Source organism: Ailuropoda melanoleuca, chromosome 3 (assembly GCF_002007445.2).
Source record: "Ailuropoda melanoleuca isolate Jingjing chromosome 3, ASM200744v2, whole genome shotgun sequence".
Taxonomy (NCBI): Eukaryota; Metazoa; Chordata; class Mammalia; order Carnivora; family Ursidae; genus Ailuropoda; species Ailuropoda melanoleuca.
In genome coordinates this window covers 111,159,778-111,184,158 of record NC_048220.1, presented here as the reverse complement: position 1 = coordinate 111,184,158, position 24,381 = coordinate 111,159,778, and positions in this window count along the sequence as shown.

Below are 24,381 nucleotides of genomic sequence, written 5' to 3'. Positions count from 1 at the left end.
TTAGATTTATAGTTCAACACCTCGCAACAAATTTTGTAAATATTCAGTGGGGGCTTAGTCTTGAAATATAAACATTTCTTGCTATTGAAGCACTGAGGAAAAGCAGAACCCCTCATTTATAATAAGACATCCAGAAGACTAAAGAGATTTTGAACTTTTTTCTTTTTTCTGGAACATCTTCTTCAACAAGAAAAATGAAATGTCATCATGCTAAGGTGAATCATAATAAATGTTATGTCTTGTCTGACACTGAAAATAAATCCAAGTAAGTTTGGAGAAATATTGGTGGCTTTTTCCCCCACAGAGGTTTAGATCAGCTTTATAAATTAAACAGTATGCGTTGACAGCTCAGGGGCAGTAAGTAAACTATTCGGTAGATAATCTCCATAGAAACCAAAAAAGTTTAACCATCTCAATCTAAAATTGTACTTCTGGGCTCAGTTGTTGGATATAATAATGGCGAGTCCTTCTTTTCTTCAAATTGACGATTAGCAACAAAGGCAGAAAATATGACAGAAAACCTTGTAAATTATGAAGCCCCACAAAGGAGCATAGATTCATTTCTGTGTTTGTTTAGCTAGTGTATTTGGTTGAAAAGTGTCTCCCTGCCCCCCAAGTTATATCTACCTGTAACCTATAAATGTGACTTCATTTGGAAATAGGGTCTTTGCAATTGTAATCAAATTAAGGTGGACCTAGTGGGTTAGGGTGGACCCTAAATCTAATATGACCTATAATAAAAGGGAAATTTGGACACAGAGACACAACCCCAGGGGGGAGAAGTCCACTTGGAGACAGAGGCAGAGATTGGAGCGATGCAGCACCAAGGGTTGCAGGCAGACTAGAAGCTAGCAGAGGCAAGAAAGACTTCTTTCCTAGAACGTTTGTGGGGAGCACCACCCTACTAGCTACCGACTTCCAGGAGCCTTCACTGTAGTTTTATCTATTCAGGGTTGGCCAAGTCACTGCTGTCGATTCTGCTGTGTTTTCTCTCTTCACCGTTGCTCTCCCTTCACTCGTCCTGGGTACCACCTTTTGTTCAGAAGCGAGCCCTTGGTAGTCAATATTGATTTATTTAAAAATTAATAAGCAATTGTGACAGTTAATTTGATGTAGCCACTTGACTGGGCTAAGAGAGACCCAGGTAGCTGGTAAAACGTTATTTCTGGGTGTGTCTGGGAGAGCATTCCCAGAAGAGATCAACATCTGAATTGCTGACTGAGGAAAGAAGGCTGGCCTCCCCAGTGCAGGCAGGCATCATTTAATTGGTGGAGGGCCTGAACAGAACAGAAAAGCAGAGAAGGGCACTTTTGCTTTCTGCTTGAGTTGAGACATCCATATCCTCCTGTCTTCGGACATCAGTGCTTGGGTCTCTGGACTTGGATCAGAACTTACACTATCAAGTCCCCTGGTTGTCAGGTCTTTGGGTTTAGACTAAATGACAACTCTGGGTTACCTGGTTATTCAGCTTGCAGGTGGCAGATGGAGTGAGTCAATTAATTCCTACAAAAATTTCTCTCTCTCTCTCTCTCTGTCTTTCTGTACCTGTATTGATTCTATTTCTTTGTAGAATCTTAATATAGCATTAAAAATACAGTAGGAGTAGTTTTAAATCTTAGGGATACAGCAACGAATAGGATGGTCTATGCTTTCAAGGCCTTACTGCTTTGTAGAGCAAACTGACACAAAAATTGGCAATTCTATTTCAGTGGGATAGAGCTTGGACGGCGGTGGAGAATAGAGGGTAGCAGCAACTTCTGTCTTGGGAGGAGCTGAGCTTTAAATACAAGTAAAGCCTCTCTGTTTCTTTGTCTGAACTGCAAGAGGTAAACGTAGTAAAGATTCTTATAAGGAAATACAAATTGTCATTAGGCGCATTGTCTTCTTTCTCCCAGATACACTAGAATTTTAATAAGTATGAGCCCATAATTATAAAATTTTAGTCCTTAGACTTGGTCATAGGAAATAAAGTTTTTTGAGAAATGGAACTTTTTTAGCTTTTCTTTTTTTATAATAATTTTTTATTATATTATATTATGTTTATATTATATTATATTATTATATTATGTTATATTATGTTATTATTATGTTAGTCACCATACAGTACATCCCTAGCTTTTGATGTAGTGTTCCATGATTCATTACTTGCGTATAACACCCAGTGCTCCATGTAATACATGCCCTCCTTAATACCCATCACCGGCCTATCCCAATCCCCCATCCCCCTCCCCTCTGAAGCTCTCAGTTTGTTTCCCAGAGTCCATAGTCTCTTTTTTAGTGTTTCTAAATCACCTGAAATCAGTAGCCTCTGAATTTGCCTTTTGCGTGGCCAGTACTTTGTCCATCTCTTTGTTTAGAACTCATTATTTTCTCCATGCATTTGGTGAGAAGCCATTCTGGTAGAACCTTAGCAAATATCCATTAGGTATCACTCTATGCCCGATCCAGCCTAAATCACTGGGAATATGTCCACCAACCCAAGAGAGAAGTTTGCTGTCCTCCCCGAAGCTTGCTGGGAAAAGTAGGAATCATATTTCCCCAAGTTACTTAGGTCTTCCTTCAAAGTGCTCCCAAACTTTGCTGGAGGAGGTATAACCAGAGCTATCAGCTGTTTCAAGGAGATTCTAACTTCAAAAATGGCTGAAAAGGGAAGCATTCTGCTTGTTTTTATCTATTTAAATTAAGAAAGCAGTTGCCTGAGATACTCCTCCAACCTCTAATAGAATTTAAACCAAGTAATGGACTTGGTCCAGTGTGTAGATATTTGTACCTTTGTAGCTGCAGAAAAGAGACCCCCAATTAAATGCTCAAAAGCATTTAATTACTTTCCTTTGAGACTTTAACTTTAACCCTGTTTATTACTCTTAAACCACTCCAGAGGGCAATATTTTTTATTGGTGACAGATTGCCCAAACTGTTGCCAGTGACCTAGTCTCCCTCTGCAGACATGACTGCGTTTTGCTGAGAAGTGCTTTCTTGAATGAGGAGAAAGTGTGTGTCTGTATTAAGTGCTCTGCTCTTTGTTACTTTGCATATGGATTATGGATTCATACAGATCCATTATGTAGACATCAACAATCTCACTTGAAATCTAGACATTGGACATAGTTAAACACACACACAGTTGTTTTTTTAAATTAATGTTTCCTTTTTTCTTTTTTTAATTTTAAAAAAATTTTTAAGTAGGCCCCACACCCAATGTGGGGCTTGAACTCACGACCCTAAGATCAAGAGTTGCACGCTCTACCAACTCAGCCAGCCAGGTGCCTCTAAACACATACAGTTGTATGACTTAATTCTTGGAATCAGTTCCTCCTCATGTGTTTGTTGTTGGTAGAAATTTAGTATTTGGTGTCTGAAGTTATTCATGACGTGATTCGCGGGCTTAGGAGGAAAAGTCTGTTTAGGAAGTCTAGATTCAAAACCAAGTGTTAGAGAAAAAGGGCCTATTTTTAACTTGGTAATCAACTTTAGACACATCACTGACCTTTACACCTTGGTTTTCACATGGATTAAACGGTACTATTCATAGCCCTGTCTGTGTATGGAGTTCTGATGAGCACCAGCCCATGGAAGATAAGGGTTAATTATTGCTGTCAAAGGTAGTGGGAATATCCACTGGCTTAATAACCACATTTTATTATCTCTGCCTTTCTTAGTACTTCATAAGGTAGTGATCTCTGGTTTAAAGTACTTGAGTCAGAATAAAATAGTTTAGTGTGTCCCATCAGTTAAGAAGCAAATAATGACAGATTTGGGTGAAAAATAATATTAAAGACTACGAGGTCTTTTCTGTCTTATCTCCTTGTATATAATATATGTAATTATGTGTATGTGTATAAATATATAATCTTTTAATTATTAACATTTCAAAAGATTATTTGGCACTTGATATCAAGGAGTCCTTGCAGGCACCTGGCACAAGAATGTATATAGAGATAACAGTTGATTTGACAAAGCATTTTTTGAGGCAAAAAATATGCCCAGTTCTGGCGTGTAAACTTCAATCAAGGGTCCCCCCTCCCCTTTATTGGATATGCATTAAAAAAAGGAAGAAAAGAAATATAGAAACATTCCATATCTAAACCATTCTAATTTTCAATCCCAAACATGAAGATGTTTTAATGGCATGTTTGTGGGAAAATTAATTGGCCTTAGATTATGCATGCTTAACCAATTACAGAGGGGCCGGAGGTCTTTTATAGGTACATGTGGCTGATAGTGAACTGTATGGTCACAGTGAACCTGTGGGAATGCTTACTAGCCAAAGAACATATGAAGGTGAATGCATTCCTATATTTTTTAAAATAATTTTTATTTTGTTATATTAGTCACCATACAGTACATCCCCAGTTTTTGATGCAATGTTCCATGATTCATTATTTGCGGAATGCATTCCTTTATAACTGAGAAGCTAATAGGTTATGATCCTTAGAGAAATTAGATCAGATTCAATAATATGTTTACCACGGGTTACATTTTGTGACAAGGATAGAATTCTGGACACCATGCATTTTACTTGCATCTGTCAGTGCTTTGCTGATATGTTCACTTTGTTGGAAACTCAACTACAAGAGAGCAGTGGGTTGGATCAATTTCACATGACATCCAAAGCACAGATTGTGAAATCTCTCTGTCTCCCTTTCTTCCCATATATACGCATGCATGCAGCACACACATACTTAGTCCTTCCACAAATATTCTATATTTGACATTATCACAATCACAGGTTAAAAAGGAATCTTTGTTGGTTTTTGGAAAAATATATAAAAACACTTTTACACATATTTACAAATAGTGTATATATTTAAGGGTCTACTTATTTAGGGGTGTACTAACATTATCAACTATGTTTTAGATTTTTTTTAAGGTGTATATTATGATCTATTCAAGGTTTGTGTTTAATTTTTCAATAACAAAAGATAAAAAATATACCAGAAAATATAATCAAATCTGGGCTCTTACTCTACTTATCTAAAATGAGAATTTGTTTACTTTACTTTGGGAACAGATGTGATCCATCACAGTAGCCCATAAATAAGGTGTCAAACTGTTTGGCTGATCAATGAATATAAGTTATTGAAAAATAATGTAATTCCAAGGTCACCAAGGAATTGAACTTAGTGTTATTTTAAAAGGAAGGCTTCCCATTCTTAAAATATATGTGCATATTTAAGAATGAATGCTTCTATTCTAAATGGAATCTCTGGCCCTCAAAGGCAGGTTTGTGTTTACTCATAGAAATAAATGATAATTCTTGGATTCTTTTTATCTGAGTTTCAGCATTTTCTTCCTTAGAGACAATTCTTCTGGAATTCTTACATCATTTGTGGTAGTTAAAATATGTCCACAAATCATTTGTTACCCCTTTCTTCAAAATGAGAGACTAATTTCACTCCCCTAAAAATGTGAGTTGTTTATTACATTCAGTGACTCACTTTTGACAAACAGAATTGGTGGAATTGACTGTGTTTGACCTCCAGGACTAGTCCCAGAACTTGTCACTTTTGCCTTGCTCTTTCTTGGATCCTCCTCTTCCGGGAAGCTGGCGGCCATGTTGGGAGCACACTTGAGCAGCCTGTGAAGAGGCGGGGAACTGAGCTTTCCTCAGGAGCTAGTACAACTTGTCAGCCACCCACGCGAGAGAGAATTCTTGCAAGAGAATTCCTCAGCCCTAGCCAACCACGAGTTGACTGTGCCCTTGGATGATGCGTTGATTATAACCTTGGAGAGAACCAAGTCGGAACCAGCTAGGTTAGCTGGTCCTGAAGTCCTGACCCACAAAAATTGGGTAATTAATATTTATGGCTGTTTTAAATCTCTAAGGTTCAGAGTAATTTGTTAATGCAGTAATAGATAACATTTATTTATTTATTTATTTATACACATGGGAGGCTGGTAGGATGGAGAATTGTTTATCAATAGTAGAATGATTAATTGTGGGAGACCAGCAAGAAACATATTTTGGGACAGAAGGCTCTTTAAATTGCAACCAGAAACCTACTGCCAAATCTGTTGGATGTGACCTGGCCTTCCTGTTTTGTGCATTGCTATAATGCTTCCAGAGATGAGATAATCATCAGGCAAAGCCTATATGCTTTTCAGGGGCCTATGAAAATCTTTAAAATATTAAAACAAACAACAGTAACAAAAAAGTATCCAAAATTATATACAAAAGGAATAGAGTTAACTGTTTTTTAAAATACCACTTACAAGAAACGAGAAGGAAATTACAAAATAGAAATTAGTTGTTAATATCGTGTTTACAGAACATCATTAGTCAACTGCAACTCAAATAAGCTTTTTCAATTATGTAAAAATTATACTTACAGTAGGATGTGGGAACAAAAATTAGAGTTCCTGGAGCCTACAAAGATCCTAAATGCCTTTGATTTTATTCTGTGGCTGTCCCTGGAATGAAAAAGAAATAAGGTTTTTGTCATACAAATTGAGGGTATTTACTCTTTTTTCTTGGTAGCTGCCAATAGAAACACTTCTTCAGGAAGAGAAATTTGGGATTTTGTGAATGGTAATTACTTAAATGATTTATCTAAGTAACTGTAAGAGAAGTGCTAAAGGGAAAAACAAATTTTAATAAAGTTTAAAATTTTTTTTCTTTCTTCTCTTTCTTTCTCTTACCTCCCTCCCTCTCTCCTTTCCTTCCCCTTTCTTTCTTTCTTTCTTTCTTTCTTTCTTTCTTTCTTTCTTTCTTTCTTTCTTTCTTCCCTTTAGATGGTTAAAGAAAACACTTTCTCAACCTTTTCTGGAGTACATGGCAAAATAAGGTAGAGAAGGCTTGGTAGAAAAGTTTAACACAGGCAGAACATGAATAGTTTGGGCTGTCTTCTTTTACTGTTTTATTTGTTTTGTGGCCTGAGGTGAATTTCTCACTTTTTATAATTTTTCTGATCTGCACAGTGAAAAAATAATGGACCATATTTTTACAGGGTATTGTATAAAAATGCTTGTAACATCTTCCTTTGAAAATAAAAAAGCATCACATAAATGCAAAATATCTTAATAAGAATATCCCTGAAGAGACTGTTATCTCTGAGCCACACCACAGGGTCTCCTGCAAAGGAGTGGGATGTCATCTAAGTGTCAGCTTGGCTTCTACTTGACTATAAAGCCCTGTAGAGCTCAGCTTTCTTTATATTCTGATCATGGACAAGTGTCCAATTTTAGATACTTCTTTCTGTTCTTCCACAACTGAAATGGAAGTTTGGTGAAAGATGTGGCGAGTTAAAAGAGCAGCAGTGGCCGGATTTGACTTTTGAGGAATATAAAGAAATATATCGTGTGCTGACAAGTCGAGTTTGGGGACACCAAAAAGATCTGTGTGCCCACCTGAGAAGAAATTATATCACTGTTCAGAGAACGGGGGGCTACCCAGACTCCCGTAACGAATCTGCTGGTAGCTGTTTTCTGAGGAGTGACAGCTTCACGTTGGCTTTCCACTAAATTCTGGTCTTCTTAACAGGATGTGTAAGGTCATGGTGTAGTCCTTGGTTTGTAAGCGTTTCCAATAAATAGCAGCTCTAAGGCCAACTATTATAAGATGAGTCATTTAGAACTAGATTTCTCAGGCCCTTCCTGCTCTAGTTTTGTTTCCCCCTAACAATCTGTGCAGCTAAGGGTAATATCTGATCCTACGTTCACTGGAAAGAATCTGAATCGCTGATGCTCCTTTTAACTGCATGTTATGATTTTGTTAAATTGACATTTGTTAACTGAAGGACAGGGTGGGTGGGTTGGTGAACCGAAGTTCAACAACAGACCATAAGAGAAACTGAAATAGGAACATTTATTACTCATAGGTCCTAGAGGAAGTACACAGCCTGCCTTGAGGGGCCACGTGGCAGGTCAAGGCAGAGTGCATCGAGAGAGAGAGAGAGAGAGAGAGAGAGAGAGGCAGGACCTGGGCTGCAAGCCTTACAAGGGTCCATGGGTGGAGTGTGTTGGGATTCCCTGGACTAGTGCTGGATAGGTCAATTCAAACCAGGATTAGTGTTTTGGTTAGCCCCATAGGGGTCTTGTCTAGGACATGCATGAGGCATACAGGCACTGGGAGGCAGGGGAGATGGTTGATCACAATGGCCATTGGGGAAGTCATACCAGTACTTACATTTGCTTGTGACTCTGCAAGCTGCTATCAGGCTATGTGCTTCCACAAGGGGGCTGATGTCAGTGTAAGGTCCTTGCAGGCCCCTTGGCCAAACAAAATGGATGCCGAGGCAACAAAACCATTGGAGTAACTTAGCTAAACTTCTGACACTGTAGAAAAAGAAGACATATAGAAAAGATATTTTGAAACAAATAGGACCAGTATTCTATTCTAATTGGGTATGATTAGAACAGATGGTCAATAAATATAACTGAATTAAATACATGAGTGAGGTTGTAGAAAAATTGGTTTGGGTCTAATGTTAGCTTTTAAGATCACTGTTCTTGTCCTGGGTGTGAGTTAATTATGAACTCAATTATATGTGATTTTCTGTGAAACAGGATGTATTTTGTAATGAAAGAAGGTGAAGGAGGAATCAATGTGTGGTAGGCAGAATTTTAAGATGGTCCCCAAGATTCCTGGTCCCTGGTGTACATGCGCTTCTCTCAATTATTCAAACATTAATGTATGTACTGCTGTGAGAGAATTTTGTGGGTGTAATTTAGGTCCCAAATCAGTTGACTTTAAGACAAAAATATTGTCCAAGGTGGTGATCTAATCATATGAGCTCTTTAACTCTGGATATAGAGTTCAAAGGCAGAAGTTAGAGATTTGAAGCAGGAGCCCAAAGCATCGCTGGCTTGGAGATGGAGGTCATGTGGAAAGGAATGTGGGTAGTCTGTAGTTGCTTAGAGCTAAGTTCCCGGCTGCAACTACTAAGGAAACAGGGACTTAAGGCGTACAACTGCAAGGAACTCGATTCTGCCAACAACAAAAAATGAGTACCAAAGTGAATTTTCCCACAAAGACTCCAGATGGGAACTGCCTGGTGATACCTTGCTTTCAGTCCTGTGATATCCTGAGCAGAGATATAGTCCCGTGGCATTGAACTTCTGATCTACAGAGCGGAACTACAAAGGGCTGTTTCCTTAAACTGCTTACATTTGTGGTGACTTCTTACCCAGCAATAGAAAACAAATACATGATAAAATTAGTGTCACATTTGTATTTGATTTTAGTTGATGGTCACAGCAAGAAAGAAACAGTCTTACTGTTTTTGATACACTAGTACACAACCATTTTTATTTGAATGAGTATCAGCCATGCTTCCAGCTTCATAGCCACGAAGAACGATGTATATGACTTTTCGAGTGGTCTGCTAATCTCTCTGATTTGAATGCTACCTAATTATTGAAAGTAAGTCCAACATCTTCTAGGTGGTCTTCTCTGCAAATGTTTCTGAGATGCCACAGCCTTCTGGATGTGTAACCCTGTCATTGGGTGATTGGTATGGTGTCTTCCCTACCCAGAGTCTCAGGGAATCTTCCTGAAATCCATATTCTTCCATCCCATTGCCTACCGTTGCATTGCTAATCTTGGATCATGGGCACTAATTATTAATTTCTTTTGGGCATCTGACTTACATGTTGCCTATGGAAATGTGTAGTCTGTTGTTGATTCAGTACTGTGATAAGACCACATAGGTAGTGGCCAAGGGCATCTATGCTTTTTCTCTTCCTGGAGCTCTAGGCAACTATTCTTTTTATTTACAAATATTTTTGTTTTTATTTATAAAGGGAAGGGCAGAAGAAAGGAGGGAGATGAATAGTAGAGTTTGTGAATCAGTAGGGATGAATTCTGGTCATTTCTAAGACAGTCTAACTTTCTCAGAGTGACAGGCTTTCCAAGATGGTGGAGAGGGAAGGATTGGGGTAGTCAAGGATAGCCATAAGTCATTCCTACAACCAACTAGTCTCAGCAGCTGAGTCTAGCTCCCATGGGATTTTTCTCCCATGCCTTGTGTTTCTTTCTGAAATACATTCAGACATTTTGTGTGGGTCTAGATTTCAAGTATGGGTACCTGATAATCAGTCCTTGCCCATGAGCTTCTGGTTCCAGACAAACCAAAGAGGTAAATGGACACTTATTTAAGGGTTCCCATATACCTTCTGATAAGACTGTGTTCACTAAAAACATAGAGAGGGGAGGTAGGGAAGCAGTGTGAGGGGTGGGGTTACCTAATTCTCCTAGCAGCCAACCCCAATGGATCAGGTACAGTCCAGCTAGAACACGTACAACTCTTGTTTAAAAAGCATTTCTGTTCTTTCTCTGTACAAAAGTAGCTAAAAACAGAGCCTAAGCCTAGTTCCCCCATGAGATGTGAAGGACTGTGGAAATTTAAATAAACTTGATAATTGCAATATACATGGGCTTACTAAGGATTTCCACCAGATTGCAGTTCTCATCTTATAAATGTGGACTTCTGCACAATCGGTCAAGGACAGATCAGCATCTCGTTATATGTTCCTTTCTGTCATGACAATTAGCCAGAAATCAAGATTTTTTTCCTAAGAAAAGGGCATCTAGAGTTAAGATTTACACTGAGTGGGTATAGTTACTCCACTGTGCATCTGTTGTCTCTGTAAGTGTAAGTAACCTCCAAGGATTTACACCTGAAAGTAGTAGACTGTTACTACAGATGAATTTTCTGTTAAATAAGGGAGAAAGGAGGCTGAACAATGAAAGGACGGATTTAACCACGGTGTACTCTTGAGTGCTTTTGTGGGAAAAATAAATAACACAGGAAAAAGAGGTAGAAATGAGTTATGGTAGAAAATAAATACCACACGTAACCTTTCAACTGTCAAAATGTCTCTGGTTTAAGAAGCACAGATCTATCTGTTTAATACGTCCACTGTCTTGAAAGCTTTTTTTTTTGTTTCTTAAAGTACACATTTATTGAGATACACTCGATACATTATTTCAATCATGTAGACCTATAATTGTACATGGTACCATTAAAAGCAACTGAGAGACTTAGAATTGTCTATGTAATTGTTTACCTTTTCCCTGGAAGATTATTTTGTGTAAGGACAGGCTTTTGTGTCTTGCAACTACATCAGAAAGACGCAGAAAATACTTAAGTAAATACTAATTTCTCGATGCAGCTAAGGTAGAATAATTGCCTACATTTTCAATTATTCATTAGGTTGAAAATGTTAAAAAACTTAGTAAAGTACCTAATGACATTGTTATTTTTTTATTGTTATTATTGGAAACAATCTTGTGAAGAATTTTTCTTGGCTCTCTTTCAGTTTTTCTTTCTCCCTCAAAATGTATGTCATAATTCATGCCTGCACATACGTATATGTTATCAGTTTGAACTGATTACACACTCTGCAACCCACCAGATTGTGCTGGTCCCATCATACCACACATACCCCTTTATCTCCCTTACTACTCAACATCCTGGCCTGAGAAGTTGTAATCTACCCTTACCGCCCCCCCCCCCACACTAACAAATGGCTGCATCAGAGCCAAGAGAAATGGTGGTGAGGTTTAGAGTTGTCATTTGGACTTGTGCATCCACCGTTCTCCCAGACAGTCCTCACGCTTTGAGAAAACAAAAGCACTATGTCTGATTTCTGCTTTTGGGGTTCAGTTAGATAAAAATAAATCATCTAATCTTACAGTTCCACTGAATGTAAAAGGGAAAAAAATAAGCTTTTTTCCCCCCCTCCATCACTCATGAATCCAAGAATATGAGTGAGTATAGCTCTGAAGGAAAAAAACCCTTTCTTGTCATAAGTTCCAGAGCCTGGCCAATGTAAAAATAACTCTAAGTCATGTGACTATTGTCTTAAGCAATGGCAATTATCCTCAAGCTTTTTTTTTTTTTTTTTAAATACTTATACCTGATTTCTAAATTATTGAGACATGGGGTTGAATTTATTTTGTGGGGTTTCATGGTGCCACTGGTCCTTCTCTTGTTTTACACAGTGTTGGCACTGTGTGACTGAATTGGACTGGAAATGCACCGTCCTTTGCTGTAATCAGTGTCTTGCCGTTAATCACTTCCTTGTCCCTTCTGTCCCTTCGCTCCACCATCACTTCTTCTTGGCAAAACCTCAGGGTCTATTTCAATCGTCCACACTTATTAGAGGATCTCATGACCAAAGGGCTTAGTGCTGGCTGATCCAGGGGCCAGCCTGAAAGTAGAGACCGATTTGAATATTTAAAACAAGGAAATTTAAGGTGGAAATTGGTTACCAAGAACTGAAAACCCACCTGAACCTGCAAGTGAACTCAGGGATAAGCAAAAACAGGAGGCTATTCTGCCCCTAGGCTGGAGGGACAAAGGCAGGAGGGCTGTTGCCAAAACAAGAGACTTGAGGACTAGATTGGAGCCCGTAGAGTTTGGATAGGCACAGATACCATTACAACCTTAGTAATGGCACCTGGAGCGCCAACCCTCCCAATCCCTGGTAGTCTCTCTACTCTCCCTGTTCAGGATGGTTCTTTTCCCCCTCTTAAGATTTATTTATTTATTATCAGGGAGAGAGAGAGCACATGCAGACGCGTGAGTGGGGGGAGGGGCAGAGAGGGAGAATCCTCAAGAACACTCCCTATTGAGCATGGGGTGCTGTGTGGGCTCAGGCTCCATCCCATGACCCAAGAGATCACGACCTGAGCTGAAACCAACAGTAGGCCACTTAACCCACTGAGCCACGCAGGTGCCCTGTTCAAGATGGCTCTTAAAATTATCCTCCAGATGTCTTAGAACTCCTTATCCCACCCCCTCAGCCACTCAACATGTGAAACTCTTCACTCAGGATGCAATTTACTTGCCCTTTCTGTCAGCATGGATGTGGTGTCCTTCTTTCCTCATGTAGTTCCCCTCCCTGGGCTTTGGATTCTATTTCCTTTCCTCTGATCAGGGAATTGAGATCATCAATTTTAAACTGTCTTCTTCCTACTTCTATGACAGCCCCTTCTCCATTTGCATAATGAGTGGGTCTTCCTCCATTCAATCCTGAAATATTCATATTATATAAAAGTGACATTCCCATCCTTTATCTTTCTGCCTGACCAGCCATAATTGTGTTCTTATCCTCATAAATTCAAGATAGTTTCAGTATCCTCAGAATCATCTGCATCTGAGGAAAGAAGAGAGAAAGAGGAAAGGCAAAAACAAAACCAAACAAAAAACCAAACAAAAAAACACCCCTCCTTGTGAAGCATTGCCGTTTTATTTTGAAAGATAAGCCCCTTCTAAGGGAATTCTGCCTACATCTAATTAGTCAAAAGCACATGGCCACAGTTAGCTGAGAAGAGAGTCTTGGAAGCTAAGTATTTTAGTTTGACTCATTTATGTTGCAATAAAAGGGAGAGAAAGGATTTTAGGTAAGAAACTACTAGCGTCTGCCATAATTCATTGTAATTAGTCCTTTATAAAGAAATCACAGGGATTTAACCCTGGACGATGATCTCTTTTCAACTTTTAGGAAAAAAAAAAATCCTCCCATCACCTTAATAGTGTTACTGCAGTTAAAACTGAAATTGCTTGGTGCATGTAACATCCGTTTGTGATTTGGCCCTTGCTTTGTCTCATTTCATTCTTCTCCATCATCGATGCTCTAATCCATTTGAAGTGCTCACAGTGTTATTGGTACTTTTGTCTATCTTGTCTCTCCTGTGAAGAACATTGCTGCCTGCATTTTCATCTGGGTAACTCCTATTTATTCATAGAGGTTCCAACTGAATGGCAGGAAGCTTTCCCTGACACCTGAGGCTAGGTCAAGAGCCCTCCTATGTTCTCTGGTGTCCACACCAGGCACAGTTACACTCTGTTGCAACCTTCTCTTTACTTGTCTGTCTTCCCACAAGACTTGATAAAAGGTATTATGTATTTTTTATTATTTTATCCATCCTGGTATATAGTATGTGCTCAATACATATTTGTTGATTGAACAAATAAATAAAATTCAAAGTTCAGGTTAGAGTCAGTCAATTATATAGGATTCACATATATAATGATTCTGATAGATGTTTAAATTAACTTGAGTTTGCATTTGACTTCTCTTTTATCACCAGGGCAGCTTAGTAAGAACTATCTGGAACCTGTCTGGAGAAAGGATCATCAATAAGTAAATGTTTAAAAAGATTTATTGATTTATTTTGAGAGAGACAGAGAGAGAGAGTGCATGCACAAGTGGGAGGGGGTAGAGGGAGAGGGAGAGAGAAACCCAAGCAGACCCTGCACTGAGCTTGGGACCTGAAGCAGGTCTCCACATAGGCTCAGTCTCAGGACCCTGAGATCAGGACCTGAGCTGAAACCCAGAGTTGGGCACTTAACAGACTGCACCCCCCAGGCACCCCATCGATAAGTAATTTTGATTGTAGTTGGAAGCGTTGCTACTTCTAATCAACTTTTAACTTTCATTCTTGTTTAGTAGAGGTTTTATAATTCTGACTTCTTGCTGTGCAAAATCTTTCAGGTAATCTTAATGACTGTCAAACTAAACAGATATAAGCTGGTTATTAAGATGTTATAAGTTTAGGGATCATTTAGTGTAGTTAGGTTGCCCTTTTCCTTCTTCCTCTTCTTTAACGACAATGTGCATTTTATACCTGATTCTTTAGTGCCTACAATGATTTGAGCCAACTTTTAAATTCTATTAGTGTGTTTATATTGGCCCTTAACCTCTGACTGTTTTTTTGTCTTCTAAGTTTACATGGTCTTGAATTTTTGCCTCAGCTTACATAAGCTTTAATACTTCTTTTATATTTCTATTCTATCATAATTTTTTAATATATGGTCTGTTGTAATATTCCTTAATTCCTTTGTGAAATGAGTCACGGTATAAACAAATATCCCATCACATGTATACTCACACTTGCAGGAGATTGAAAAATACATAAAGGAGACACTTGTCTATGCTTGTGCCGAGAATGCTTCATAGAATCATTCCAAATACATTTAGTCTAATCAGTCTGTACAGTCTACTTCTTTAGATGCATGTTTTCTTCGTCAATAAGTATCAACACCAGAGAGAATTGAGGTTTAGTGGAAAGCAATGACATAGTAAAAATTTAGATCTGTGAGAACTGGTTTCAGATTTATTATAGTAGGAGAATAGAAAATACATTTATCAGGGATCTAAAAATCTACTTTGTGAATCATAATGAAGTTTACATAGTACTACCTCTCGTTTTATAGATGAGAAAGCGGAATCTCTGAGAGATTAAAGAACGTGCCACTGTCACAGAGGTAGAAAGAAACAGCCTCCAAAAATGTGATGAAATTAAAAAATCTCTCTTTATCATTCTTCTGGAAGTTAGAATGACCATTAAATGCATGTCCTTTGGTTCCAGACACATCTATGAAAACTCCCACCTAATCCAGCTATGGAACCCTACACAATTATTTCTCTGCCAGAGCATCTTTATCTGAGTTTAAATGAGATATTGCATATAGGTAGTGTTTAATGTATGTTAACTATCACAAATGAAAGGGAAAATGAATTACTTTCTTTTTATATAAAGGAGTTAACTATATATGCTTGAAAGACCTCCATAGAAAAAAGATATACAGTTGACCCCTGAATGACACAGGGGTTAGGGTGTTGACCTTCGTGCCATCAAAACTATGTGGTAACTTCTGACTCCCCCAAAACTTAACTGTTAAGAGCTTCCTGCCAACAGGAAGCCTGACTGATGACATAAACAGTTAGTTAACACATATTTTGTATGTTATATATATCATAGACTGTATTCTGACAATAAAGTAAGCTAAAAGAAAGAACATGTTATTTAGAACATCATAAGGCAGACAAAATACATTTACAGTACTATGCTGTATTTATTGCAAAAAATCTGTGTATAAGTGGACCTGCACAGTTCAAACCATGTTGTTTAAGGGCTGACTATACTGACACACACCAACTTGTGGATCATTTTAAGTATGAGCTACTTAATTCTCCCCTTCAGTGAATTGAATGTATTTTTAACTTAATTTTAATTTCCAAAAACATGTAGTGTTATGCAAGAGAGTGCGATCTTTCCCAGGTTTGTATGTGGGCTTCCCAGTTTATTTAGATGGGATCTGATAACTACTGGGTCTCCTGTGTACTCATGGACATCTGAACCATGATGAAGAAAAACACCTCGAGCCAACCTGTATTCTCATTCTTCTTTGGTTATCATCACCATGGTCATCATCATCAACAACAAGCAGCACTGCTTTGTCACTCACCATAATATAATAATAATCCAAGATGGCCTGATACAGATCTGAGTAGTGAGGCTAAAACTGATGTCATATGGTTCCTGTGGACAAGGGAGCAGGCAGATGAGAACACATTGAGTGGGGGTTTGAGTGAAGTGGATTTGTGGTAAGTAAAATTGGAGTAGGAGGTGCTCTGCCAGAATGACCAGGAACGATAAGAGGGTTAATTCAGCTAGGTATGGTGTGTACATGGGGGGGGGGGTCTGCGTAGGGCAGTAGTGGGAGATAAGAATGGTAGGACTGAAAATGAGAGGTGGATTTGGACATCACTTTGGGAATGACTAGGGAATTTTGAACCAATTCTGTTGAATCAATAAAAAAAAAATTCTGTCCAAAATGATAATTATCTGACTTTAAAAGATGCTTCCTAATTCGCTTAGGCTTGATTTCCAAGTAGCCAAGATTCTAGGATGAGTTTCAGCTAGATAGAAGTTTACTTTCTTAGTTCATTGGAAAAAAAAGCTCCAATTCTCTTAAATTTTATGTCAAAAATTTGTAAAGTCAAAGTAAGTAATGATGGGGGTGGGAAGACGGACAAGATTTCTGGATTACAGGAGAATGTCTTTTGAATATAGAGTTTTTATAAGATCTGAAATATCAGCTCTGGAGTAAGAATTTCGACAATAAAGGACTATCTGTGTTCAGATTTAGTTCTGTAAATTGTTCTTTTTTTTGGGGGGGGGAGGAAATATTATAATCCTGCATGGCTATTTTGGCTCAGTTGTTTATATGATTTTACCAATTGGCCCAATTTGCTTAAAATGTTTGAAATATGGGATAAGAGAACATGCCAGAGATTAATCTTCTCATCATGCAAAAACATCTTTAAACTTGTCTTTAAAATATTATCCCCAACCCCCGCAATACTCCAGTTACCATGACACATAAAAAACAGATAAATCAAGTTTGGTGGTCTACTTATTTGTTAATGGGAACCTGGACCAGTAGAGGAAATACTGTGCAAACATGCCTTACTCACGGCCATGTGGGTGGGGAAGAAGTAAGTAAACCATGCTGCATCTACCAAATACCTCCAATGATAATGGAAAAGGAACTATTCTATTTCTCCTCCAAATGGCTGGTTATTACCCATCTTCATAGCAGAGATAAATGGATTCACTCAAAATATCCTAACTAACTACATGGGTGGCCCCTTTTTATTAGTAGGGTCCCATCCATGAAAATGCTCAGTTTCTAAATTAAACACACACACACACACACGCACACACACACCCCACTTTCAAGAGCAAAAGGTCCATGGTTAACTAGTTCAAGTTATTTTAGTATGGAATAATTAATGACTATTATCCCTTTCAGTCTGTAAATATGAAATCTACAACTTTGGCCTACATAATACAAATGTTGTGTATGTCTTTTGTGTTCCTTCCGTGGGTTGCAAATGTAGCTACTACCTGTATACACATTTACTAACACAAATTCATTTACACTTGTGTACACATTCTTATTATGTGTTTATTAATATTGCTCTGACTCTGAACAAAAAGCACAACGCATTACAATGAAAATCATTGCAAGCTCAGACATACAGGAATGGCAATGATACATCACACTTTTAAAGAGCATTTCATTAATAGATGGATCAGAACATACTTCTTATTGTACATCATTTAATTGTTATGTATTTAAAATGAGACATATTTCTAATATTCTTCTCAAGCTTTCATATACTTCAAATTTATTATGTCAGTTGTTAGTGGCAATGACATCACAAGATGAATTCAAAGCAATGATTGCTTTAACATTTAAAAAGCTTAGAGCGTGCCGATTATTCAGCTGCTAAGTGAAAGTACAAATGTCAGTTTAGCTATCTATAATCTCATACTGTTTAAAGGTTCATGAATTACACATGCAGTGGATAGAAATGGAGGAACTGAATTTGACTAAAAGAGCTTTTTCACAAAAAATTCGCTGAAATGGTTTCTTCTAATGTATTTTAGTGATTAATCAATTTGATTTAAAATGTTGGAATTATTTAAGGTCTGTACTTTGGATTTACTGTGAACTCCAAGCATGTTTATATTTATTGCATCAACTAAGTAAACAGCATATGCTTAATGCTTTTAAAATGCTCTCCGGTAAAATTTAGGTCAGTACTTACTTGTTAGCTATCAGCCGCAAAGATACATTGACACATTTGATTAACAGTGTGCTTCTCCCACAGTGCTTTGTGGAATTTCTGCAATTTTATGTCATTGGCAAAAATTCAGTATCCGCTGCTATCATATACTTAAAGGTGTTTTGGTTGCATTAATTTTCTGTACTTTTCAATATTTACACACTTTCTTTTCTAAATTATGTTTGTTTTCTTTGGCGAACAAGCAATTCTATCATGTAAATGTTCTTAAAAACTAAAAAAGAGAGATACTCAGGAGGCATTGATTTCCTACTAACACAGTGTGCTGGTAGACATGGTTTCAAATACAGTGAGGACCAATAATGGCTGAAAATGGGGATTATTTGAAATTTTAAACATTATCTGACACTATTAAACACTGTATACTCCTATTATCCTGTAGCTGTATTAATGGGGCCGCAAAACCAGACTGGCTAGGAAAGAGATATTTTGCTTCCCGTCTCCAGCAAGCGAGTCCTGGTTTTGAGTCAGATTATTGCTGGTAAGTATTAACAGGTAAGTGCTATAATGAACATTAAGAAAAATAAGAGAAGACAACTTAGCTAGAGATATAGGAGGAGAAATAATTTGACTATATGTTGGCACCCTCAAATCCCCCTTCTCTCTCCTGAAGAAGATGTTTCATGGTTATAAATTTTTCCACCCGCTGTTGGAAAAAAGGCAGTGTTAGCCCAAAACATTTAAATCTGTCAAATGAAAGAATGAGTGAATATATAAATAATTATACTAGTCTGGGGATTGGAAAAACCCTAGTGGCTAAATTTATCCAACAATCAAAGTGCCCTGCTGGATGGTGGCCACTGGTTTAAGATAACACAGTGTAGAACCACAAGTGAAAAATGGGAATTTTAAGGCTGAGCTCCCTTAGTTAAAAAACTGAGGCCATTGAAAGCCTCTGGCATGGCTAAAAATTCCTCTTCAGGGTGAACACTTACCTTGGCCAGATGTACCAGTATTGTATCTAGGACCGACCAGGCAGAAATTATCATAGAATCCTTTCAATATGAGTATTTGGAAAGGTAGATGAATCAATTGACTAGGTTCATATACATCTTACAGAGGAGTAAGATATAGGATTCAAAGATTCCATGTTGTGTTTTGGAATTGTGCATATTGTCCATATTTCTGCATCATTCGTGTTGCATGCTTGGAGTTTTGGGGCCAATGCATCCTTCAAGATCTCTTCCACACAATCCCACATATTCAAAAGTCTTCAGGGTATTTTCTCTTGGAGGTCACTGCAAGACTGTCATATTCGAATCAGAGCTCATCCTGTTTCTACCCCAAGTCAGCTAACTCTCTCTTCTCAGTCTGTCCCTTCCTGTGATTGGTCTTACTAGTTTTTCAAGTCACGGTGATGTTCCCAATACGTCAAAGCAACATTTACCCCATTTATCCCTCTTCCTCTTCCCTTCTTGCAACTGTGTTCCAAACCCACCAGGATCTTCAATCTCCCAGACCTGATCTTAAAAGATCAGTTCAGCTGAGCACTCACTCTTGGGGCTCTGACCTCAAGTTCCACCAAATTTAAAAAGTTTTCCTGACTCACCTGGTCACGACCTCCCCTTCCTAGAAATCAACAATATTATTCTGGGTAGAATTTGAGTGTGATAAGTGGTAGTACTTTACAATAATTTCCTAAACTCTCCCACTAAGATCCAAAGTTCCTTGAAGGTAGAGAATTTGGTTCTCCTGACTCCTCTATGGCACTTGTCAGGCAAGTGACGGATACTCATATGGTTGAATTGAACTGAAAAGTAGGTAGTGGGAGAGGAACGATATAAAAGGGAGTGAGAAACTAGATGTTGAGTGACAGAGTGCCAGAGAGGGAAAAGAGGGGTTTTGGAGCTTGTTATGAAGACTTGAGACCTGGCAGCTGGTGGGATAGAACAGATAAGTGAGGGTCATTTGATTTCACTAGCAGAGAGGGTTAAGAACCACTGTTACAGGACATTGCTACCCAACTTGTGGCCCCAGAACGAACAGCACAGGCATCATCGGGAAGACTGAATCTCTGGCCCTGCCCCAAACTTCCAGAATCAAAATCTGCATTTTAACAAGATTTTTAAGGTCACTGTTATACACAGTAAAGTTTGAGAAGCTTATGGGATCCATTCTGATTTCATGCTGGGGGATCACCTTGACAAGCTAACAATCTAGTTAATATAACCTTGGATACATTCACTGCACCTGGTTCAGACACAGCCTATCAAGCTCCAATGGCTGCTCATATGCCAAATGGGTCTAAGAGAGGCAGGGAGGGTGGAAGAAAGAAAATGATGCCAATAGGAAGGCAGGGCTCACAAACCCCAGCAATTACTTCAATTAGCCTTGGATCCCTATATTTTTTTCAGCATCAGTTTTGTATACTGTGACTCAGCCCATCTGCCTCCTTCCTGTCTTCTAACAAATTCACTCTCTCCCAAGAAAATCTATTTCTTTGTTGATCATCCAGAGTTTTAAAGCTACTTATCCAAAGCTTCTTATGGGGAGTATTAATGCTAATGGATTTAGTGCTAACCACACCAGTCAAGATGGCAACCACATCCATGAAAGGATATTCCTGTTTCCTGCCTGTTTCATGCTGGGGAAGTAATCAATAGGAAATTTGGAAAGGATGTATGAGTGTGTGAGGGAGGGGACATAATCTCCTAATGTTGACAAGGGCTCTCTGTCTTTCAGTAACTAACCCAAAGTTTGCTTTTAAACTTTGAAGATTTAAAATATTACCTCTATCTTAGGAGATCAGCTCTGGTTCACCAGCAGTGTCATCAGGTAGAATCGCCTAGAGCTGCACTGTCCAAAACGGTACCCACTAGCCAAATGCAACTCCGGAGCATTTTGAAGATGTCTAGTCCAAGTCGAGCTGTGCACACTGCATTTTGAAGACTTAGTTAAAAAAAAAGAATGCAAAGTACCTGATTAATATTTTTACGTTGATTACATTTGAAACCATAATATTTTGAATAGATTGAACCAAACAAAATATTGTTAAAATTAATTTCAACTTTAACTTTTTGGTTGTAAAAAACTGGACTACTGGAACAATAAAAGCATTGTGTTTCTTTTAGATAGCACCGATCTAACAGAGCTGAGCAGCCCTTCCAGGCAGTAAATGTCTAGGTCAGTATTTACTTTCACTCTAAATTTTTTGTAATGCTAATTTACAATGAAGTAGGAAACTCCTAGACTTAAGCTATGGCATTAAGCAGCTATGGCTTGGGTGGAATTGGCAGGGACAGGAAATGGCAGAAACGTAAAACTATAGATAATTCGGGTTTGAATCCGTTTTCCCCTCTTTACATCAGATTATCCAGAAAACTTACAAGTGTTCATAGACAGCCTTAGAGTGACTTTCACTAATTTAGGGAAAATTTTGGAGATGGTTTGGCATGAGCTAAAATGATGACATTTGGTGTTTGAGAACGCACTTGGGAGATAAATCATATCTAATTAACAAATACTTATTGAACACCTATTACGTATAAAGCGCTGTACTATGTGATGCTCCATGATGAAAAAATTTCATATTTTATGGAGGAAATGGCAAATAGGAGAACATGAAGATATTCAGTCTGTTAGATCCAGTATGTTCAAACAAAACAGGTGGGACAATGTCGTGAACATATAACGCTATAGAAGTTGTATTCATGAATTAGGTGGGCTGAATGCTTCACACCTGCATCTAGTTTGTTCTTATCATATTGACACTTTCAAATCAGTCCTTAGAGTTATTTCTTTTTCTTTTTTTCATTTCTTCTTCTATATTGTTGAGAGTTTTATCTATATTCCTTCTTGGACTTGGGGGGGCAAGTATCCAGATAAGCTTGTGTCAAATCTTATTATTCACAAAAAAATGAATTGTCGATAGTTGGAACAAATATGTTATATTTGGTCTTTCTTGGAGAAGAAGGTGTTGATGAGATTAGACTCATATTGATCTGTGGTTGCCAAATATTAAATTCTGAGGGTATCACAGAGAAGTCATTTGTTTTTCTATGGATTATTAGGTGAAATAATTTTTTCACTATGTCAGCAGCTTTCAGTATCTCTAACAGCTTTTCTTTTGACATTTTGAAAGGAATATTTAAAAAAACCCACAATATAATCTACCAGTGCTATACAAAGAAATGATACAATATAAATACACAACAATAATTGTTAGTCTTGACCAAGAACTATAATGCTAAAACAGATACACTGTAAATAGAAAAATAGAGAACTCTTCTCAAACCAAAAGAGAATTGATAAAGTATAATGCTACTCCTGGCAAAAGTGAACAAATGTATTATCAGAATCCATGAAAACAACATATTCACATAATCCATTGGAGGAAGATGGAGATGATGCTTTTCAAACACCAAGAGCAAAACTTACTGTGACGTAACTAGAATTTTTAAAAATACTGATATTCACCATACATTACAAGAGTAAGTACTGTTTCATGAAATGCTTCCTTGAGTTGTATGTGGTGTGTGTGTGTTCTGGGTCACCATGTAAAATGTATCTCTTATTGTGGACAGTAGTCAAAAATATTGAAAGAACTTTACACATTACATTTTAATGGGCAGCCACTAAAATGATGAGCCTGAGGTCTAGGAAGTTTCCATCTTTCCCCAAAGCCACAGAACTGATTACTAAGAAAAGCGGACCGAGACGCATAATGGCTCCCTACAAAACTTACTGTACAAAGTTGCATCTTCATTTCGATATCAAATATTTTACAGTTGAGTATGGAGAAAAAATTCTGCTGCAACTTCAAAAGTAGAAGAGCTTATTTCCTCATAGATTCTTTTGTGCATGACTCTAGAGACTACACAAATAAGAAAAAGTATACCGATACGAAGTTTTCTTCTAGTCATATTTGAGGTTTAATTAACAGCAACGATTTTGATATTTAAGAAAAGAGGGGGGTTCTGATTTGCTCTCTTCTGAACTGATTCTTGGTGATAAATACAAGTGGACATACAGTGATTGCTAGACAGCAAATTTTGTGAGAAAGCTTGAAAGTGTTTGCTACTGTTCTTCAGCTCTTTAGGACTATCTGACCCACAGAGCACGGTCATGAATTTTAACCAACTACCAAAGTGTTTATTCAGTAGATTTGAATGCAGAATTCAGTATGGTTGGCATGGAAGCTGAAAAAAGCCTGAATGAAAGTACTTAAAGAAATTAAGTCATTTTAAGCCATTGTAAACTGTTATAAACCACTATTAGTCATGGTAAAAAGTTAAGTGGAAAGGTAAAACATTTTGTAGCTATAAAAATGTATGTTCCAAATGGGAAAATAGCTGAGCAAGTGTCTCCAAAAATGGGGCTGTAAGATATTCACCAACTTTTTGCCATATTACCAAGATACATTTGTATGCATTCTTAAATTCATTAGCATGCACTTTAGGTGAATTTTAAGAATGCAATGTCACAATACTTTATAATGCCAGTAGAGATGAAAGTCAGGTTGAGACAATATGAAGAACTGAGGACTAATCTGGTTATAGGATTCATCGTCTTCCTTTCACCACTCTCCCTGGGCCACTGAATCTTAGTAAGATCCTCACAAAAGTAGCTCTATCATTTCTAGCAACCCTGGCAATTTGCTAGCTTGCTTTCAGTAATAAGCATGAAAACATGTATTTCTTTCTAGGAAAGGAGTCTCTTACTCTTCGATGCTGTAAGTCTTTTAAGATTGACTTAGGCGAGTTTTATCCAAAGAATTCACAAACTGCTTATATACGTGTATAGGTGCATATACACATAATTTAGATAATTATATCAGGATACTTATAAAATTATTTTTAAATTACTGGTAGAATAAATATTTTTAAGTGCAGCTGTATTAACCTCACCAGTGTTTTTATTGACATCTTAATTGTTGTAAAAACATGTATTTTCATATAATTATCATTAACCTACAAACAATAACCTTCTGCATGTTTAAAGTGGTTGGCGAGCTTGTTATTATAGACTGCTTTCAGTACTGTTCATTTAGTATGC